This window comes from Pinus tabuliformis, chromosome 1_1 (genome assembly GCF_031772625.1).
Source record: "Pinus tabuliformis cultivar Carrire ecotype Pingquan chromosome 1_1, CPIR1, whole genome shotgun sequence".
Taxonomy (NCBI): domain Eukaryota; kingdom Viridiplantae; phylum Streptophyta; class Pinopsida; order Pinales; family Pinaceae; genus Pinus; species Pinus tabuliformis.
Genome location: NC_142297.1, coordinates 615,776,629 through 615,790,625, shown reverse-complemented (window position 1 = coordinate 615,790,625; position 13,997 = coordinate 615,776,629).

The following is a 13,997-nucleotide window of genomic DNA, read 5'->3' as shown; positions in this document are numbered from 1 at the left end:
GCCAATGATGGATATCCTCAAAAGAGGGCGCGACCACTGGCGCTCTGTCTTAGAGCAGCAGTCGCGCCAACCAAGTTTAGTCATGCTTTTTGCCTTAATGCACGTCCGACTGTTGTTTCCTTCATTACATGGAGCTTTTTGAAGATAAAAAATCAGTCTTATGTCAAGCTCTATCCTATCTCCATCTTTAGTGGCTTTCGGGAAAAAGATGTTAATCCACAATAGGTGTCCCGGTTCGTCGTATCCTCCTCCATTCTTCATCTATATAAGCTTGTCCTTATGCATTTGACAAGCTAGTCGCTAGTGCTAAGAGTCAGAGTTATGGAGTGTTAGATGTTGAGTTCTTGAGTTCTTGGAGGAATGCTAATGAGAGCTAGAGAGGTTATGCTGCCGGAGAGGAGATGCAGTGCAAGACACATATAGTTACTCGCCCAGCCAGGAGAGGTTCAACGTCAGAACCATGGTTGTAAATTTTCCTGTTTATTATTAATTAATGAGCGACTGCTATTATAGTTCCAATCTCATTGTCTATTATAGTGTTGATTTATTTCCTTTCTGACTGAAATATAGTTATGCTTTGGTAGATTTTATGTTGGTATCTGTCTCTCCCTTTGCATGTGCAGGTGTTCGTTTATAATCTGCTGGAACGAGGGAGCGGGAATATCAGCTCTACTTCAAACATAGCGTTGGACTCCAGGTTGGTATTTTTAATCCACCTTTGATGCATAACTAGGAACTTACGTGGCAGCGTGGTTTGATTGTGGCTAGTTCTGCTTTAGACTAGTGGGATCGCCTCTGTCCGCAGAGGGGATTTACCTGTCCAACAATTTGGCGACTCGGCTGGGAATAAGCTATTGAGTTTGTCTTGCATGATTGTTTTTCTTTCGCTTGCCTGAGTTAATGAACTTTCTGAGTTAGTTTTGAAATTGTTATCTGCTGTTTGGTTCTTTTGGGCACTGTTAGTCAGACCCTGGGTAGTTATATTTTCTTTTTGAGTTAGTAAACGCGGCTGGCGCGTTTTTTCTTCTGACAGTCGCGCCAGTTGGCGCATGTTTCTCCATAGACACCCGCGCCAATTCATTGTTAGCGCGAGTTGCAGTTTCACAGTCGCGCCATCTCTGTGAATTTTTCCAGTTTGATAGCTCAAAGCTCCTTAAACTCAGATTTTTTGTTTTCCATATCTTTTGCCTGCTTCTGGAAGTGTGTTGGACCTCTGTGTGACTGGTTGTTACTTTCATCCTTCAGTTGTTTGCTTATTTCTATCGATTTTGTATCCCAGCCCTAGAGTACCTAGTGGCTGTGCATGTCGAGCCTTCTGTGGGACGTAGTGGTTTGATCATCCAGTCAGCTTCTTGATTGTTTTCCGCACTCATCTAGTGATTCACTTCTAGCTTGCTTGGTTCTTGCTTGACTTCATTTGGTTCATTGAACGTCTTTGCGTTTTCCTTTGCTTTGATAGTTCATCTTCATGTTTCTGAATTGGTTCTATGTCCTTTGAGTGATTGTGTTTGTACTTGTGGATATCTCTTCAGGTTTGTTTACATGCATTATGCTATCTTAAAAATCAAAAAACAAACGAGCTTTTTTGCATTATATTCGTTAGCATCTATTGTTATTTGTCGCTTTTAAAAAGAAAAGGAAAAAGTTGTTATTTCTTGTTATTAGCTGCACTAGGATCTTTGTTACTTGCTTAGTGATCATTTTGTTCGTGTGAAAAAAATATATCTCTACTCTTCTGTAGGTAGAATTCATCGAATGAAACGATATACTTTTGGCATATAGATTGCATTTAGGAAGTTTGGAGAGACCACATACGGTAGGACCAAAAAACTGAAACATAATTGAAGATAAACTTTAAAATAAACTCAATGAACATAACAACGCATTGGAACATAACGCAAATACTCTAGAGGTCTAGGTTAGAAGACGTGTTCCGGCATCTTTAAACCTGGTAGTTTATCGTCGAGTGGTTGGGTGATTCCTCCACGGTGAAACGATAGGTGCCAATACGGACTGAGCTCCCACGTACCGTCGCGTATATACGGGAGACCCCACTAGGCTATTATCCTTTATCCATAGGAAGCCGAGTCTGCCGCCCTACGATTCGCAATGCAGTGAACACAGCATTCACGAAGATCGACCACCCGTACCCTAAAAAGTATTCTGTGGTTTTGCGAAAAGTTTGGCACACCCTTTACCTAGAGTCTCCAGAGTAGTCACTTTTGATCCTTTTCGGACTCCCTAAAAGAAAAGGTGCCTATGAGCGTCTTGTCACTTCGTGCTCATTAAACATTCGAAGGAGACTAGAGTCATCTTTTATCCTTTTCTCGACTCTTAAAAAATGAAAAGGTTAAGTTCAGTGTCTTAAAATTTATTGGCCACGATAACATATACCCAATTAGATTGTGATTGTGTTAGACTGAGTAGGATTATTTCTCGTTCGATGGCAGCCTTCCCGGCGCCCACCGGCCAAGGTATTCCTCCTAATGGGAACCCTCGTCCCTTTCCTCCTGTTGGAAATGTTAGTGTTCAGTATATCGCAAAATTGTCTTTTCCTGGGTTGACCATTGGTTTACCCGTATGGTTGTTTTCGAACTCGGTGGTTTCGAGTGTGATAACCTCTGTTCCACCACCACCTCCTCCACCCGAACAACACCATGTTGGTCCTAAGGTGGAACCCTCCCCTTCTTCACCCACTGCTGCGTCCTCATCTTCTACTTCACCTGGTGACACCTTGGATTTCAGTAACCAGGTGGCTAAGAAGAAGAAGAAGAAGACCAAAAAGAAGAAGTCCCCTAAGGGAAAGGTCACATCTACCACTAAAATAGCTGAAGTAGAACCACCTTCTGCTCTTTCGCGGAAGGCCAAGTCTCCTTGTCGGTTATGCAAGGCGGACCATTTTCTTTCTGATTGTCCTGGTATCCCCAGGATCCTAGATGTATGGTCCCGTGATCCGACTCATCCCTTGTCGTCGCCAATCGACGATACCTCATTAGTTGGTAGGAGAAAAGGGAAGGTTCGTTTCCCTTGTCGACTTTGTGAAGGTAATCATCTCCTTCGCCTTTGTCCACTTATGGATGAAGCCTCCCGTCTTTTGGAAAGTCTGTCAGCTCCTTTACCCCAACTACCCGCTCGATATCAGCATCTTTTGGCAAGTCGCTCTGCTACCCAAGTACTCAAGCATAATTCCTCTCTGGTCCAACCTTCTCTTCCTGAACCTAGCTGTGCTCTGTCGGTTCCAGACCAGTCCCTGGTCAGAACGAATGTTGATTTACCTTCATCATCTATGCGCCACTTTATCATCAAGGATGAACCACCCGAGTCTACACCAAACGAAAGTCCCAAGGTCCCGCTCACAAGTGACCCGGTCTTTCAAAAGGTCCAGCTTACAAGTGACCCAGTTTTACCTACCGAAGTTCCATCCTTAGATGATCCTACATCTGAATCCGAACTAGACAACAGTCAAAAGGTCCAGCTTACAAGTGACCCAATGATACCAACAGAAGTTCTGTCCTTAGATGATATTACACCTGAATCAAAACCAGACACAAGTCAAAAGGTCCAGCTTACAAGTGACCCGGTTTTGCCTTCAGAAGTTACTTCCTCAAATGATATTCTCACTACAAACGATGAAGACCCCACCGTCCAAATTCTATTTATCAACATAGACTCTAATGATCAAGTGAGCATCCCTCTTATTCCTTCGCAATAGGAAGAAAGTCCACCAGAATCTTATCCGGCCGTTTATCCGGTCCCACCTCCAAGCAACCTAGTTGTTTCCTTTAATTGGGATCAACTAGTCAATCCTCGGTTACCAGCCGCCATACCATTTCGAATTATAGTCCAAGTCTACCGAATGGTTATTGTCGGTACAATTATTGATGAGGGATCTCCTGTGAGTATCCTTTCTTCAACATCTTGGGAAGCGCTTGGTTCGCCACTGCTTCTGCCTGAGATGCGAAACCTTACAGGTTTCCATCGAGAAACTACTCGACCTTTAGGAGTTCTTCCCAATGTGCCTATCACCTTAGAAGGGAAGAATGTTCAAATGGGTCTTATGGTCGTCCAAGGTCCGCTAGATTACAATATACTCCTTGGACGAGACTATATTTATCGCATACGTGCAATTGTGTCCTCACTCTTCAGAGTGATGTGTTTTCCGCACGAAGGAAGGACGATCGGGATCGTAGACCAACTTTCGTTCCCCAGTTCACACTTCACATATAGTCATTTACCCTTCCTAAACGGTCTTATTTCCATAGGAAATGCCGCAACGCCCGCTCTGTCATTCTGATGACGGCAGCTGACCCGGGCGCGTGACTGAAGCCCGGGGGGCATGCATCCTCCTTCAAAATCGAGTCTTTCCAAGTGAACCTTCATTCCATCCACTCCGTGAATGCCATGAATCTTGGGGGGCATATACCTCGATTTTCATTATCATGCTGGGGGCATGCAAAAATTTGATAAGCATAGTTTTTCGTTTCAAGCTTATGTAAAATTGAAATTGAATTCAAGCAGAGTTCTCTATGGTTCAAGCTTGTGTAAAAATGAACCCATACCTGATTTGCATCCCGTGATTGCCTTTTATCTGCTAATTTCTACTAGATGAGCCTTGGTTGTTTCATTCCATTGCCACCATCTCTTTGGCCGATCATATGCTTTCGCTTGGTTGTTTATCCGTTCCTGAGGAACCGCAGCGATGAGTGGTTTTATTAGTCAGCCTCTTGACCATTACATGTTTCAAGTAAGTTCCACCATTACCGGAACCAGTTGCTACCCTTTATACCACTCGTTCCTTCAGGACGAGTCGCCTTTACGCTCTTTTTTGACTCGTAAAATATGAAAAGATTGCCGAGTATTTTTCCTTTTTTGACTCGTTAAAGAAAATAAAAATGGAGGTCCGCTTTCAGCTCTTTTCTGACCATTTAAAGAGGAAAAGATTGTCGAGTTTTCCCTCTTGACTCGTTAAATGTTATAAGGGGCAGTCGTTTTAAGTTCTTTTTGTCAACTGTTAAAACATAAAAAGATTACCGGGTTTTTGTCATTTCAAACTCGTTAATGGTTCCGAAACGACATGGCTTTGACCGCTTTTTTACTTTTTCAGGTCGAAATCACTAATTATGAAAAGTACTCCTCGATCGTAATGATCAGGCGGTTCTTTCGGGTATTATTTTATACTTTTTCAGGCCCGAGAGACACAACTTTACGAAAAAGGACACCCTTGGAGTTTTCTTTTCTGCTGTCTTTTCAAACTCTCTAAACATGAAAAGACGCCGAGTTCTTCCTTTGTTAGACTCGTTAAAATTTGATGACATCGGATTTTGTCACACCACAAGCACATGATATCCCCATCAAGCTTTTTAAAAATAACTGGGGTACTCGCCAGAAATGGCGGAGGAAAAGAAAATTTTTGACCCATCATTATTACCGTGATGGCAGTATGTCGCTCTTGAACATGGTACTTTTCTGCTTTCGTGTCCAGGGTGGGGATATCTCATCTCACATTTTTCACTTGCTTCCATGGACTTGGGTACCTGATTTGACCTCTCATTCTCTCATTGCCTCGTCATCATGACCTTTGATACATTGATGTCAAATACTGCCAATTTCGTTAATGTGCCGCCAATATGTTCAAGAGAAGTTGACCTCTGCAAAGAAACAACCTCCTTCTGATAGTTCATACAATCTTGATTCACAGTATTATCTCTTTGTCTCATGTCGATGATGTGGGAAACATTATGGCCCACCTTCGATCAAGGTCACTTCCTGTCGACTTCAACTCATTATCCAGGAAGTTGATCTAGAGACTCCCTTCCGGTGCCTTGGAGCTTGCATTCCTCAATGGCAGGTTCTTCGTGTTCGACGTGAGGTTTTCATCATTGGCCTCCGATCGAATGACTCTACGGGTGTTTGACTTCAGATCATTTATTCACACACCGTAGATTGTACCTATAGTACCTTGAGGGCCATTGTCATTATTGGTGGTACCTCTCGCGTCTGTTAACAGTTTTCACTATTGACTGGTAATCAGACGATTTTCATGCATGTTCGACTTCAGCTCATATATTCACATGCTTGAACTTGTACTCTTGTTCGGGTCGAGATGGAGCGCAAGACCCTGGATTGTGTCTGTTGTAATCCAGGCGTGATTCTTGATACTTGACTCATTCACTGGATGGCTGCGACCATACCTGAGTCAATTCATTGATCCTAACTAGATGGCTGCGTCCATACTATGGATCTAGATTATTTATGTACTCTCTTATGGATGGCTGCGACCATACCACATACATCATGTAATTGAACTATCAGTCATGTCTCTTAATACAGATCCTCGATGGCGGTAACTATATGTGTTCTTATGTATGTTCTTGTAAAGCATTTCACCCCTCTCCACCTCTCGGACTTCATGCTTTAGGGGGCATCTGTTACACAGTAATTTGTCACCATCCCTGTTACTCCTCTTGTCGTACCTTGGAGGACTCATCCCGGGAGTTATAAGAAGTGACAAAGTCTAAAAACACTTGCATTATGTTCCCTTGAGCATGTACTTCATGTTCCCTGAAGACACCTTCTACAGATTATCCCTGAAGAGTGCCCCTTTTACATTGGCGCAAGTCCACAACATCTTACCCGCGCCAATGATGGAGATCCTCAAAAGAGGGCGCGACCACTGGCGCTCTGTCTTAGAGCAGCAGTCGCGCCAACCGAGTTTAGTCATGCTTTTTTCCTTAATGCACGTCCGACTGTTTTTTCCTTCATTACATGGAGCTTTTTGAAGATAAAAAATATGTCTTATGTCGAGCTCTATCCTATCTCCATCTTTAGTGGCTTTCGGGAAAAAGATGTTAATCCACAATAGGTGTCCCGGTTCGTCGTATCCTCCTCCCTTCTTCATCTATATAAGCTTGTCCTTATGCATTTGACAAGCTAGTCGCTAGTGCTAACAGTCAGAGTTATGGAGTGTTAGATGTTGATTTCTTGAGTTCTTGGAGGAATGCTAATGAGAGCTAGAGAGGTTATGCTGTCGGAGAGGAGATGCAGTGCAAGACACATATAGTTACTTGCCCAGCCAGGAGAGGTTCAACGTCAGAACCATGGTTGTAACTTTTCCTGTTTATTATTAATTAATGAGTGACTGCTATTATAGTTCCAATCTCATTGTCTATTATAGTGTTGATTTATTTCCTTTCTGACTGAAATATAGTTATGCTTTGGTAGATTTTATGTTGGTATCTGTCTCTCCCTTTGCATGTGCAGGTGTTCGTTTATAATCTGTTGGAGCGAGGGAGCGGGAATATCAGCTCTACTTCAAACATAGCGTTGGACTCCAGGTTGGTCTTTTTAATCCACCTTTGATGCATAACTAGGAACTTGCGTGGCAGCGTGGTTTGATTGTGGCTAGTTCTGCTTTAGACTAGTGGGATCGCCTCTGTCCGCAGAGGGGATTTACCTGTCCAACAGCTGCGGCAACCACGATGCGAAGGCAAAGGAAGGAAGCAAATGCAAATCAAGAGGGTCGCTACACAATACAAGGAAACATCCAAACAGGAGGAGGGATCGGGCAGCTCCGCACCCCACGCACCCTACGTACAGGCAACCTAGGGGATTTCCCACAGCTTTACCGACCGGACGATGAATAATTTTCCCCTACGGCCACCTATACGCAAAGGAGGGAGGTCGAAGCGTTCCACCTCGAAATCCTTCTTCCAAATAAGACCAAGCAAGCCCACAACCTCTTCTCAGAAATGCCCCCTGACCCTCCACGCCACGCACCGAGGCCACCTAGGAGTCCACCCGCGCCAGCTGACGGTGGACCTCGATCACTTGACCGCTGTGGCAACCATGATGTGAAGGCAAAGGAAGGAAGAAAATGCAAATAAAGAGGGTCGCTACACAATACAAGGACACATATCCGAACAGGAGGAGGGATCGGGCAGCTCCGCACCCCATGCACCCTACGTACAAGCAACCTAGGGGATTTCCCACAACTTTACCGACCAGACGATGAATAATGTTCCCCTACGGCCACCTCCACGCAAAGGAGGGAGGTCAAAGTGTTCCACCTTGAAATCCTTCTTCCAAATAAAAGACCAAATGAGCCCACAACCTCTCTCTTAGAAATGCCCCCCGACCCTCCACGCCACGCACCTAGGCCACCTAGGAGTCCACCCGTGCCAGCTGACGGTGGACCGCGATCACTTGACCGCTGCGGCAACCACGATGCGAAGGAAAAGGAAGGAAGCAAATGCAAATCAATAGGGTCGCTACACAATACAAGGACACATATCCGAACAGTAGGAGGGATCGGGCAGCTTCGCACCCTACGTACAAGCAACCTAGGGGATTTCCCACAGCTTTACCGACCGGACGATGAATAATTTTCCCCTACGGCCACCTCCACGCAAAGGAGGGAGGTCGAAGCATTCCACCTTAAAATCCTTCTTCCAAATAAAAGACCGACCGAGCCCACAACCTCTCTCTTAGAAATGCCCCCCGACCCTCCACGCCACGCACCGAGGCCACCTAGGAGTCCACCCGCGCCAGCTGACAGTGGACTTCGATCACTTGACTGCTGCGACAACCATGATGCAAAGGCAAAGGAAGGAAGCAAATGAAAATCAAGAAGGTCGCTACACAATACAAGGACACATATCCGAACAGGAGGAGGGATCGGGCAGCCCCACACCCCACACAACCTACGTACAGGCAACCTAGGAGATTTCCCACAGCTTTACTGACCGGATGATGAATAATTTTCCCCTACGGCCACCTCCACGCAAGGAGGGAGGTCGAAGCGTTCCAGCTCGAAATCCTTCTTCCAAATAGCCCCCACCATCGATGACTATAGTAGGAAGCCTCCTCCCCATTGGACCAAAAGCCCATACACAATTGAAACAACAAATTCCCATAAACGTTGTGACTTAAAATTTCCAACCACAAAAGCCTGCCATGCACGCAAGATGCAAGGGAAAAGCCGACCCCTCAATCAAACATATGGGCCAACACATCTATCAAAACCTCAAAGCCAACGCAACCACGAACGATGTGCACTTTGAAAGGAATGCCAACCCTTGACTTTACAACAAGGAGAACAACGCCTCACATCGCCCGATGGAAAAAGCAAGCAAGAGGGAGGGTAGGTGGTTTACAACCAAAACCCTTCCACGTCCCTCTTAAATGTATGCATCTCAACCGATAATGCCAACACGGAAAGAGTACAAGCACAAGACACCGACACCATAAACAACCGAACAATGAAGAGGCTAGCCATCACAAGGAGCCACACCACAACAACCCATACAACTCCCAAAACTTGGAGCAGAAGGGGAATTGTTCACATATGCCTCCAAGGACAAGCATGGCCAACATTACCGCTCATGCGCTACCGAGTGGGTATGGAGAGAAGATGAAAATCGGACACCCTACAAAAGACCCAAGGCCATTCTTGAGGAAAACTCGAGAAACCAACTCAGTTACCAACCCACCTTTCACACGAAAAGCAAAACCCTCCACACCAAATAGGGAGGAGGTGAACAATATAACGAGGAGCCAATTTCAATGGAGCCACAAATGGCTGCCCAGCCCAATCAAAATTCTCTATTCGCAACAACCGACGGGCACGATAGCAACATAGGCAACGACGGAGTTTTGGGGCTTCCATCTCGGACCCACAACAACGAAGGCTCAAAGGAGCCCCGAGAAAACTTTCAACATTCATATCGTTGGGATGGGAAAGAGGGACGCGGATGAGCATGGCCCACATTACCGCTCATGTGCTACCGAGCGGGGATGGAGTGAAGACGAAAATCGGCCGCCCTTCAAATGACCCAAGGCCATCGTTCAGGCAAACCCGAAAACACAACTCGATCACCAACCCACCTTTCACACGGAAAGAAAACCTACCGCTGGTATCATCTGGAGGGGCACGAGGGGACCAGGACGAGCCAGGGAGCCACACCACAAAAGCCCATACAGCACCAAGAACTTGGAGAGCGGAAGGGGAATTGTTCACATATGCCTCCCAGGCCGAGCCTAGCCAACATTACCGCTCATGCGCTACCAAGTGGGGATGGATAGAAGACGAAAATCGGCCGCCATTAAAACGACCCAAGGCCATCGTTCAGGCAAACCCGAAAATACAACTCGATCACCAACCCACCTTTCACACGGAAATAAAACCTGTCGCTGGTATCATCTGGAGGGGCATGCGGGGACCAGGACGAGCCAGGGAGCCACACCACAACAGCCCATACAACTCCAAGAACTTGGAGAGCGGAAGGGGAATTGTTCACATATGCCTCCCAGGCCGAGCCTGGCCAACATTACCGCTCATGCGCTACCGAGTGGGGATGGATAGAAGACGAAAATCGGCCGCCCTACAAACGACCCAAGGCCATCGTTCAGGCAAACCCAAAAATACAACTCGATCACCAACCCACCTTTCACATGGAAATAAAACCTGTCACTGGTATCATCTGGAGGGGCACGCAGGGACCAGGACGAGCCAGGGATCCACACCACAACAACCCATACAGCTCCAAGAACTTGGAGAGCTGAAGGGGAATTGTTCACATATGCCTCCCAGGCCGAGCCTGGCCAACATTACCGCTCATGCGCTACCGAGTGGGGATGGAGAGAAGACGAAAATCACCTGCCCTACAAACGACCCAAGGCCATCGTGCAGGCAAACGCAAAAACACAACTCAATTACCAACCCACCTTTCACACTGAAAGGAAACCTGTCGCTGGTATCATCTGAAGGGGCACGCGAGGACCAAGACGAGCCAGGGAGCCACACAACAACATCCCATATAGCTCCAAGAACTTGGAGAGCGGAAGGGGAATTGTTCACATATGCCTCCCAGGCCGAGCCTGGCCAACATTACCGCTCATGCGCTACTGAGTGGGGATGGAGGGAAGATGAAATCGGCCGCCCTACAAACGACCCAAGGCCATCGTTCAGGCAAACGCAAAAACACAACTCAATTACCAACCCACCTTTCACACGGAAAGGAAACCTGTCGCTGTTATCATTTGAAGGGGCACGCGGGGACCAAGACGAGCCAGGGAGCCACACCACAACAGCCCATACAGCTCCAAGAACTTGGAGAGATGAAGGGGAATTGTTCACATATGCCTCCCAGGCCGAGCCTGGCCATCATTACCGCTCATGCGCTACCGAGTGGGGATGGTGAGAAGATGAAAATCGCCTGCCCTACAAACGACCCAAGGCCATCGTTCAGGTAAACGCGAAAACACAACTCAATTACCAACCCACCTTTCACACGGAAAGGAAACATGTCGCTGGTATCATCTGAAGGGGTACGTGGGGACCAAGACAAGCCAGGGAGCCACAACACAACAGCCTATACAACTCCAAGGACTTGGAGAGCGGAAGGGGAATTGTTCACATATGCCTCCCAGGCCGAGCCTGGCCAACATTACCGCTCATGCGCTACCGAGTGGGGGTGGAGAGAAGATGAAATCGGCCGCATTACAAACAACCCAAGGCCATCTTTCAAGCAAACGCGAAAACACAACTCAATTACCAACCCACCTTTCACACGGAAAGGAAACCTGTCACTGGTATCATCTGAAGGGGCACGCGGGGACCAAGACGAGCGAGTGAGCCACACAACAACAACCCATACAGTTCCAAGAACTTGGAGAACAGAAGGGGAATTGTTCACATATGCCTCCCAGGCCAAGCCTGGCCAACATTACCGCTCATGCGCTACCGAGTGGGGATGGAGAGAAGATGAAAATCGCCCGCCCTACAAACACCCCAAGGCCATCGTTCAAGCAAACGCGAAAACACAACTCAATTACCAACCCACCTTTCACACGGAAAGGAAACATGTCGTTGGTATCATCTGAAGGGGCACGCGGGGACCAAGACGAGCCAGGGAGCCACACCACAACAGCCCATACAGCTCCAAGAACTTGGAGAGCGGAAGGGGAATTGTTCACATATGCCTCCCAGGCCGAGCCTGGCCAACATTACCGCTCATGCGCTACCGAGTGGGGATGGATAGAAGACGAAAATCGGTCGCCCTACAAACGACCCAAGGCCATCGTTCAGGCAAACCCAAAAATACAACTCGATCACCAACCCGCCTTTCACATGGAAATAAAACCTGTCACTGGTATCATCTGGAGGGGCACGCAGGGACCAGGACGAGCCAGGGATCCACACCACAACAGCCCATACAGCTCCAAGAACTTGGAGAGCTGAAGGGGAATTGTTCACATATGCCTCCCAGGCCGAGCCTGGCCAACATTACCGCTCATGCGCTACCGAGTGGGGATGGAGAGAAGACGAAAATCACCCGCTCTACAAACGACCCAAGGCCGTCGTGCAGGCAAACGCGAAAACACAACTCAATTACCAACCCACCTTTCACACTGAAAGGAAACCTGTCGCTGGTATCATCTGAAGGGGCACGCGAGGACCAAGAAGAGCCAGGGAGCCACACAACAACATCCCATATAGCTCCAAGAACTTGGAGAGCAGAAGGGGAATTGTTCACATATGCCTCCCAGGCCGAGCCTGGCCAACATTACCGCTCATGCGCTACTGAGTGGGGATTGAGGGAAGATGAAATCGGCCGCCCTACAAACGACCCAAGGCCATCGTTCAGGCAAACGCAAAAACACAACTCAATTACCAACCCACCTTTCACACGGAATGGAAACCTGTCGCTGGTATCATTTGAAGGGGCACGCGGGGACCAAGACGAGCCAGGGAGCCACACCACAACAGCCCATACAGCTCCAAGAACTTGGAGAGATGAAGGGGAATTGTTCACATATGCCTCCCAGGCCGAGCCTGGCCATCATTACCGCTCATGCGCTACCGAGTGGGGATGGTGAGAAGATGAAAATCGCCTGCCCTACAAACGACCCAAGGCCATCGTTCAGGCAAACGCGAAAACACAACTCAATTACCAACCCACCTTTCACACGGAAAGGAAACATGTCGCTGGTATCATCTGAAGGGGTACGTGGGGACCAAGACAAGCCGGGGAGCCACAACACAACAGCCTATACAACTCTAAGGACTTGGAGAGCGGAAGGGGAATTGTTCACATATGCCTCCCAGGCCGAGCCTGGCCAACATTACCGCTCATGCGCTACCGAGTGGGGGTGGAGAGAAGATGAAATCGGCCGCCCTACAAACGACCCAAGGCCATCGTTCAAGCAAACGTGAAAACACAACTCAATTACCAACCCACCTTTCACACGGAAAGGAAACCTGTCACTGGTATCATCTGAAGGGGCATGCGGGGACCAAGACGAGCGAGTGAGCCACACAACAACAACCCATACAGCTCCAAGAACTTGGAGAACAGAAGGGGAATTGTTCACATATGCCTCCCAGGCCGAGCCTGGCCAACATTACCGCTCATGCACTACCGAGTGGGGATGGAGAGAAGATGAAAATCGCCCGCCCTACAAACACCCCAAGGCCATCGTTCAAGAAAACGTGAAAACACAACTCAATTACCAACCCACCTTTCACACGGAAAGGAAACATGTCGTTGGTATCATCTAAAGGGGCACGCGGGGACCAAGACGAGCCAGGGAGCCACACCACAACAGCCCATACAGCTCCAAGAACTTGGAGAGCGGAAGGGGAATTGTTCACATATGCCTCCCAGGCCGAGCCTGGCCAACATTACCGCTCATGCGCTACCGAGTGGGGATGGAGAGAAGATGAAAATCGGCTGCCCTACAAACGACCCAAGGCCATCGTTCAGGCAAACGCGAAAACACAACTCAATTACCAACCCACCTTTCACACGGAAAGAAAACTTGTCGCTCGGATCATCTGGAATTTGAATGGGCCCCCGCATGACCGAAACGAAGCAGCAAGGGAGAGCTAGGCAAAGGAGCAGCAAGAACATGCACAAAGCCAACCTCGGGTCACAACTTAGCATTTTTCATATGTTCTCGTTGGCCAGTGTGCGCCCTCGCCGAACGAATTTGCATGG